Consider the following 9,327-nt stretch of genomic DNA (forward strand, 5'->3'; position numbering starts at 1 on the left):
TAAATTATTAATTAAGAAAATATCTTAAATATTTAAAAAAAAAGGTTTATTAAAATATCCTATTTAATTATTTAATTAAAAAGTATATTTTCAGATTTTTCCAAAATCAAAATGGCTGTTTTTAAAATTTTCATATATTAGTAAATTCATTTCTCTTAATTCCAAAAAATATTTGTTTCCAACTTAATGGTATTTTTCTTAATCAATAAGTATTATTGGATATATTATGAAGAATAATTTAAATATTAGAAAATATTTTTTGAAAATACATATCTTGAGCATTAGTTTTGAATTTAGTGTGCATTGGAAGTCTGTGCATTGCTTCTATGTATTTTTTATTATAAAAGTCTTTTTTTATTTTAATAATGAAAATTATATATTTTAATTCATTTAATCAAGCCAACTTTAATTCTGTTTTGATAGTATTTCTAATATTATACTTTGATATTTTTAATAGTTTTATCACCATTAACTGATAATTATATAAAATAATTAAACAATTCCTAAAAATACCCTTCAATATATACGATAAATGTACTTTAACTTGACGGAGTCAATTGGAAATTTCTCAACTCAATTTTGTTAACGGTTCACCAATTGTCTAAATTCCTTTAATTAATTCATATTGTCATAATTATTTTTTAATTAGAAAAATTAGTATATGACTTATTTGACTTTGCTTACATTTTAAGTTTGAACTTATAAAACTTTAATTTTCAATTCTTACTTTTCAAATCTCAACAACCACTTCAAATTTTATATCTCAACGTAATTGAAATTTGTGAATTCCTCAAGCTTTATGATAAATATGAATTTATAATAAATTCCCTAAAACAATGAAAATTAATATATATTATATATATTATATTTTATTATATATAAAATATATAAAAATATCTATATTGTTTGTTTAGTTTGTCATAGTAAATTTATTTTTTTAAATACCTTTGGCACACTTACAATGTATGCTGATAAATTGGGTTAAGCCTTAGTCATCTGATTTGACAGTCTTCTGCAAATAGCATTTCACTTGTACATAAACTTTAGCATTTAGCTTAATTTAGACATTGGTTTATGATCAAAAGGCATTTCACTTGAAAATTAGACTATTAACTCCATAAATTTGTAGTCACTTTGTTGACTTGTAGATTAGTTTGTTTGATGCATGTAGTCAAGTTTAACATTTCATTTTAAAAAAAAAATCATTTTATGAACATACTAATTAGCTTAGTAATGTCGGTAAGTGGACTAGTTGGAGACTTTCTTAAGATGGTTTTATAAGCTTTCGTTGTATAAATTTTGATATGTTATATACATTTAATCATTATGAATAATATGATATGATTTTATTGTATTTTTACCCGTTAAATTTACGTATAGAAATTTTTCTGTGAAATGGGTAGGAAAATGCATACTAAAAAAGAGATAAATAGTGATCTAATATGATTTGATCTGATAATCTAATATGCATAGTATGCTAAAGTGATTGTTATGAACTGAGATGTGATATTAAAATGTGGAACTGATATAACTGAAAGGATGTACTGTACTAATTCCACGCTCATTAAAAAATTTTATATGAATTGATATCTGATATATATGATGTGATAATCTCATGTGATACCCTTAAAATTTGCTAAATATTGATTGAGAGTCAAAAAGAGCAGGTGATTGATTGAGATTTATAAGGAGTCGGGGCGACTGTCATTGATTCACTGAAGGGGAGTTATAAGGAGTAAATTGATTAGGAGTCATAAGGGACAACTGATAGAGAGTCATAAGGGTAGGAGCAATCAAGATACCCTTTTCTAAATATCTGCATGTTGTTACTATTAATCTGACTATACTAACCTTAGTTAATAATACTGTCTTCTTTTTATTGATACTATTACTAATATTGATACTAAGACTTTTAATAACCCCAATATAAACATTGCTACTGGTTATTGATATTGCTACTGAGTACTATTATGAATATTCATACAGAATATTGATTTGGATATTCATATGGAATATTTACATCGCTTGTTGTTACTGATTAGTGATTACTGATATTGTTACTGGTACGGATCCCAATTATTAATACTATAACTAATGATGTAGCATATTGAGATATGAAGTACTAAAGAAGGATAAATTGATACAGATAACTAGTATAGTCAACGGATATTGATGAAATATAGATTTTCTTATATTATTCAAAGCATACTATTTCTCTTTTAATTGCATTGATTTTAGTTATAAGTTTTTATTTATTTTTTGAGCTTTTCTGCTCATTATGCGGCTTTACATATTTACAAGAAAAGGTAAGGATCCAGTGGCATGATGTATTGGACAACATCCATAGTTTTCTTTCAGCACTGCTTAGTTTTATTTAGTTTATTTTTTTGTAGCATATGAAGGTTATCATATATATTATTTTGGACTTTAAAGATTTTGACTATAAATATGGACTACAAGAATGTGAAATAATATTATTTACTATTAATTATAATTTCTTTAATGCAAAGAATCAACTCTTGATATCAAATTGATTTAGTTATAAATGATTAATCAATGGTTACTGATTGAGAGAAAAAAATATGTGTAGAATGAGAATATAAGCTAATGAATAAAATAAAAGCGTAAATTCTTTCACTTTTGATCATGGAGCTTGACAAATTGCTATCACAACAAATGTTATTGAAAGAATTTTATTGTGATCATAGCTGCATTATTACTTGCATTATTGATGTAGTTATAGCTTGATTTTTTTAAAGGGTTTTTTTCGTATGTATTTATTTTGTTTGAATAATTTGTTTTGAATTTAAGATTTATTTATTAATCAGTCAAATAGGTCCAACAGGAAAGAAAAGAAATCTTCCTCAAATACTAAGATATTTTTAGTGACTTCGGGGAACATTACAGGAAAAATATCATTTTTTTGGCGGCCATTTTCAATGAAAAATAGCCAAAATATGTCAGAAATTAATATTTCCAACGGATTTTTTATAGAAATTTTTTTGTAGGAAAAACAAAACTCAGAAAATTGCTACCTGGCAAAATTAAAAAACCCTAGAAAAAGTGATGCCGGTATAAAATGCATCTGAAAAATTAAAAAAAAAAAAAATTGAGCAAGCATGCCAACACGACCGCACTGCCCCATCCTACCCTTGTAAGCTCGTTGCACTCCAGCCCGACCGCAAGCCCGCAACATCGATCCTTCCGACCTGCCAGTGCACGTCAGATTTTGAACCCCGCATTTTAACATATTCAGTGCCCAACCATCAGGCCACTTATACAAAACTACTTTAAGGGTTACTTTTTATGTAAATTATAACATATAATATATTAAAAGTTTTTATTATTTTAGAAGTAAAACTATTTTCTTAAAAGATCAAAATAATTAATCTATTTAATTTAATTTAACATTGAATTATTAAATTAGTTAATTTATTTTAATAATATTTATTTTTAAAACTATTTAACAATATCTATCAGAGTAGCTAATTAATTTATTTAAATTAGTTAATTTAATGTAGCAATAATTATCAAAATTATTTAATTATTTTAGTTTAATAATATTTAATTTAATTTGATATTAAGTTATTGAGTTACTTAATTGAATTTAACAGAAGGAATAATTATAAATATTTATAATAATTCTTTTCAAAAAATTTTTAAATCCCATCGAAAATCTGACAAAAATTCGTTGGAAATATTCCATCAGAAATTCACCGAAATATCCAACATGAACCAAACATGAACACTCCTTAATTTAAATGAACCAAACATGAACACAAACGCTAAAGCTCGAACAAACATGAACCAAACTTGAACAAGCTGATATTAAATGAACACAAACATGAACACTCACATACTCGGCTCGGCTCGGTTCGTTTGCAGCCCTAATGGAAAGGATTGGGAAGATGGTTAAAGAACTCACCACACTGCAATGTATTTATTGTGCGAGGAGACATGTGGGACCATACTATAGGGTAACTAAAAATGTTTTATATGTGATGTTTATGGGCATAGGATGGTAGACTCATGAAGTCCTAACTAAGTTATTTCTACATTTTCTTAAACCCTTTTACCCTTAGCGATTCAATGATCCAAACGACACAGGTTTTCTATATATTTTGATAGTTATATCATTTGATTACGATGATTCACTTCTTCCTCATCCACTTAACCTATTTCAAAGCGTAGACTAACTTATTTGGATAACAATATGAAATACAATCAATCATTTGATGTTTCTATATGAATGAATCTTCTAATAATTCTCCAACAAATTCACGGGAAGAGAAGACCTAATATGCTTCCAAACTTCCTCAGCAACAAAGCAATTTGGATAATTTTTTTAAAACAAAATACAGTCATCTTGTCGTAAATCATTAGTGATATTTCTAATAAAACCAACAAAAGAAAATGGAATAATGTCAAACAGAATGCATGAGCTAATTAATTGAATACTATCTATGATTGAAAACCTATCGCTGCCTGCACTCTGTTATTTACATTTTCAATATTTAGCTTTCAGATATATATGCCTTAACTAAACTTTGAGTTGTCATTTGTAGCAATTGGCAGAATGAGCTTAAAAATCCCGAACTTTATGGTCAATATATGAAGTGTTCATGAACTTTACATCAATGATGTAAGGAATAAAATGCAACGCTTATATATAGTGAGGATTGATGGAACATATATAGAATGATGAATAAAATAGAATAATTTCCTATGTTCAGATTAATTACGGCTTGTTGGAGAGGTAAAATCACATAGTGAACAGCAACAACAAAGAGAAAATACAGCGAAAAAAACATCAAGATTTAACGTGTAAAAATTCGAAATTGGGGAAAAAATCAGGAGCCACATCACATCAATAAATCTACTATAGAAGTTGAGAGAAACCTGTACAGATCTTTTTCTCTCACTCTCTCCTTATCTCTCTTCACTCTTTCACCATTCACTACACAAAATGGACAAAGAGGTTCCTAGGAATGTAATTCTTCAAGTTAAACATGAAAAATGAGAAAGAAAATTGCCCAATCTGACTCGAAGCACCACAACACCAAGTTTGGATTGTTACAGATCTCCATTCTCTATCGACGGTACGTATGACTGACAGTCTCAGAATGTTGGTGTCTAGAGCACTGTAGCGCTCTACTCTCTGTCAGCCTACATCCAAACTATATAACACTAGAGCATTCTGGTACACTGCATCGTAGCATTGTATGGATAATTTTTTTTTTCTTTTCTTAACATGCAAAGTACCAGAACCCAAGCAGGGAGATGTCCTCTGGTAAGCTCGAGAAATTGAGTTGAGGTATGGGTCAATAGTTTAACCCGGTTGATCAACACAATTAGGTTCCTCCCTGAACTAACAAGGGGATGCCATAAGAATCATAACAGAACATTCTATAATCATATCTCTACATAATTTGACAACCAACATTATGAAATGCTGCAACCGTCCCAAACAAACTGCAATTGACAAAATCTTATGAATTATGTCTTATATAATGTCAGCCTGCTCTACTGCTTCTTTGCCTATTTTTCAGCAAAAATAATTGTACTTAATTTCTTTGCATAAAGCAAAACATACAAATAGAATAAATATAAAGCCTAAAGAGAACCTGTGTTAGAATAGATTGAATAGTTAACTAAAATTTTACTAGTTGGCATGGCCTCGTACTAAGCAACCTTCGCTTATGTGCTGTAGTGATCGCCAGCTGAGGAATGGATGGATACCTTTGGCCGCCTGAGAAAACAAATTCTCATTTTATTGAAGTCAAGATTCAGCAAGTCGTTAAAAACTTGGACCGATTCGTTAAAAGCCTTCAAGTCTTGCAAAGAAGCATTTTATTGAAGTCGCAAAAATTGACTCGCCTCTAAATTTAAGTTGTTAAAAGAATAGCTATGCTCATCCATAAAACTTAGCAATTGAAATCATCAATTTACCTAAAGCTATTCACTTGCTAGAATGAACTCATCAAATGAACTCACTACTCATTCACTACTAATAAATCATGCTTTCTTAGTACATTTTTTGACCTACTACAGTGGTTAAAACACATGCTAAATACATTCTAGAGATATAGAAAGAATTGCAAAACCACTATATTTGCAAGTGCTGGAAACAGATTCCCAGCTCTCTTTGAACCGCTGTGTTATATTCAGTTTTGAATAGCAATAGCTTTAGCAGTGATAAAAATCGTTGCAATTCAATAATATAGCAGCGGTTAAAACCACTGCAAAAAGGTAGCACGGATTAAAAAATATATAATGAATTCAATCCTTGCCACAAAGTTAAATTCATTATATAACCTGTGGCAATTAAATGAGAATTGGAGAAGATTCCAATTGTTGTTGTTAGCATTATTATTATATATCTAAGATTTGATTTCAATTAATCAGTTTTGGATCACAAAATTTCATTGTTCAATGAAGAGCTAAAAAAAATTTATATTTTATATTCAAGTAATGTGATTTTAGTAATTAAATATTCAATGAACACAACTACAATTGATAGGACCTTGCCATGAGACCCGCAAAAAATATTTTAATGCAAGAGATAGAAGAAACACTAGACAAGTAATATTTATGTCATATTATCTATTAACACAAACACAACAATTGCTCACAACAATAAGTTAAGATACACATAACGCAAACTCTTAAGAGACCATAGATTGAGCTTCATAAACATTAATTGAAATCCCAGGTCACCCATTCAAATGAAGATAACAATTAGCACTGAACAAGCAGTAGAAAGTTCACCACAGGAGGGGCAAAATTTTTTTTTTCTCTCCTCTAAAAAAAAAATACTCTCCTCTAATTTTTTTTTTTTTTGAGTGGGGGCAATTGCCCACCCTAAGAACTATGTGGTTCCGCCCATGCCTATACTTAAGAAAATTAAAATGCACTACATCGACAAAGGCTTCAAGTCCAATTATATGATTTACCCTTTGAAGAACTCCAACGTTCCAAAGTTTGTTGCTTGGTAGCACTAGTTTTGCTCTATAAAAAGAAAGAAATGAAATTAATTTATATGTAAGTTTACTACTATTTAAGTTTAATTCAGAAGAAGTTTCAAGCAAAATACATGCTAATGACAATAATATTGTATCATAACTGAATTATGAGGAATGTATCGGGTTAATGTGACAGCCAGAGTATTCTAATCCCGTGTGTTCATACCCTGCCAAAGTATTCAAATCCCATAACTAAATACTCTGGAATGAGTCCTTAAGATAGAGTACAGACACAAGGTTATGATGTTACTTTAATGTTTCAAACATTTTTTTTTTGCAACCCTTTCTTGTGATACACTACGAACTTTTTTCAAAATCTATAGGTGTTATGCAGTAGAGAAAGACAAACATAAACTAATAACAACTTGAGAAAACCCAATCAGATTGTGGTACAAAATTCAATAGATGGTTAGTCAATTCCCCAGTTATCAAGCTACATAAACAAGCTAAGCATTTATCATAAATATTTGATAACAACCACAACAACATAAGTAGGTGCCATAACACATCCACTACAAATATAAATCTACATCAATCATATAAAATAATGATTAGAAATTCGAAGATAGTAATACTTAGCACATATAGGAAACTTACAAAATTTCCTAGTTTAGCTCACTCATCAAAATTTTCCCTCTTAATGCAACTTCCCTTTCCCTTTCCATAGAGAAAGATTGCAAGCTTCACTTTCATGCATTAAAATTATCACGAACTTAGAGACCATCAAACCATAAGGAACATTCGAGAAATGTAATACCCACCAAACAGGTCTTTTGTACAAATTTTATTTTGCATTTCAGCCACTTGCATAATGAGCTCATTCTTCATTCTCATCACTATGTAGATAATTATATAGGTAAATGTATAATAATAAGAGTAATATCTGAACAAGTTGTTTGCACATTAAAACTAACATTCATTGTAAATGTGCTACATATAAAGACAAACTAAAAAAATAGGTGGGACACGTGGCACGTGCCCCCTTCATTACATATTCAACTATATTCCAATCATTCAAAAAACTCTCTATAATAATACCAGTTCGAAAAGCATAGCAACAAAAATACTGTCATAAAGAAACCTAAGCCTTACATGAGACAAGAAGAGTAAAAGAAAAACTACATGTTTCTGTTGAGAAGAAATACTGAAAAAACTTTAAGCAAATGAAATACTGAAATGAAAATGATGATCTTACAACACATTTGAATGCCTTACAATTCTCAATCGACTTGTAAGAAGATTAACTTTTAGCATCAAAAGCCTTGAAAGGAAGGATTTCATTTCTTGAAATAAAATTAAGAAGAGTTTAGAATATTCTCAAAAAATTTAATTTTGTTTAGAGTATTAAAAATATTTTTGCCCATTTTTAAGAAAATTGGAATTTACGAGCTTAACAGAGAAATGCAATTTACATCGTATGAACTAAATATTTACTTACTAGAACTCAAAATCATTTATTGAGGTTGTCTTGAGCTCTAATGATCTTCATTTGAAGGGACTAAGTTTAATCCATAGCTTTTAATAATCATGCAGTGAAGCAGCTCTTTGCATCTAGATTTGTGCAATTATCCAAGTCTTATGCTAGCTCCTACTTCATTAATTACTTAGGGGCAGTTTGATTTGAAGTAAAAGCGATGTAAAGTCTTTTAAATACAGTTTAAAATTTTTGTATATTTAGAATGCACTATATAGTACAAATTTAGTGTATTTGGAATATATCCAATTTGGGCGATTTTCAAATACATAGTAAATTTGTCGTCATTGTCCTTGCCAGCTGCTACCTATAGCTTACATCTATTGCCTTCCACATCCACCCTTCGCTCACCATTGCCATCACTGCAGCCTTCACCCGTTTGCTGGCCACCACTGCCAAAAACCTCTAATTGCCACCAACTGTCAGACGCCACCACCACCACCCCCATTCGCCCTAGCTTCCACCAACATCGATTTGGGAACGACCCGCTACCATTGGCTACCACCGACAACCATCACCTATGAACATTATACTACATTCATTTAGCTTGAAGCAAAAAAAAAAAAAAAAAAAAAAAAAAAAAAGTAATAAACTGTACACTAATCTAAACTACTACAAATAGAGCAAATAAGGTAGGAGCTCGAGGAGAGAGAAGCTCAGAGGAGCTTTTGATTTGGGATTCTGGAGTTTTAGCGAGAGACCAGTTTGGCAGGAGGTGGCCTTCAATCCTTTGTGATCGGTGTTGGGTCGGTAACCAAGGTTTCTTCTAGACTATCAAGGATGAATGCTGGTGCTAAGGGGATTTAGTTTTTGTGTGGGAGAGTTCGAGTT

Source organism: Dendrobium catenatum, unplaced genomic scaffold (assembly GCF_001605985.2).
Source record: "Dendrobium catenatum unplaced genomic scaffold, ASM160598v2 fragScaff_scaffold_281, whole genome shotgun sequence".
Classification (NCBI taxonomy): domain Eukaryota; kingdom Viridiplantae; phylum Streptophyta; class Magnoliopsida; order Asparagales; family Orchidaceae; genus Dendrobium; species Dendrobium catenatum.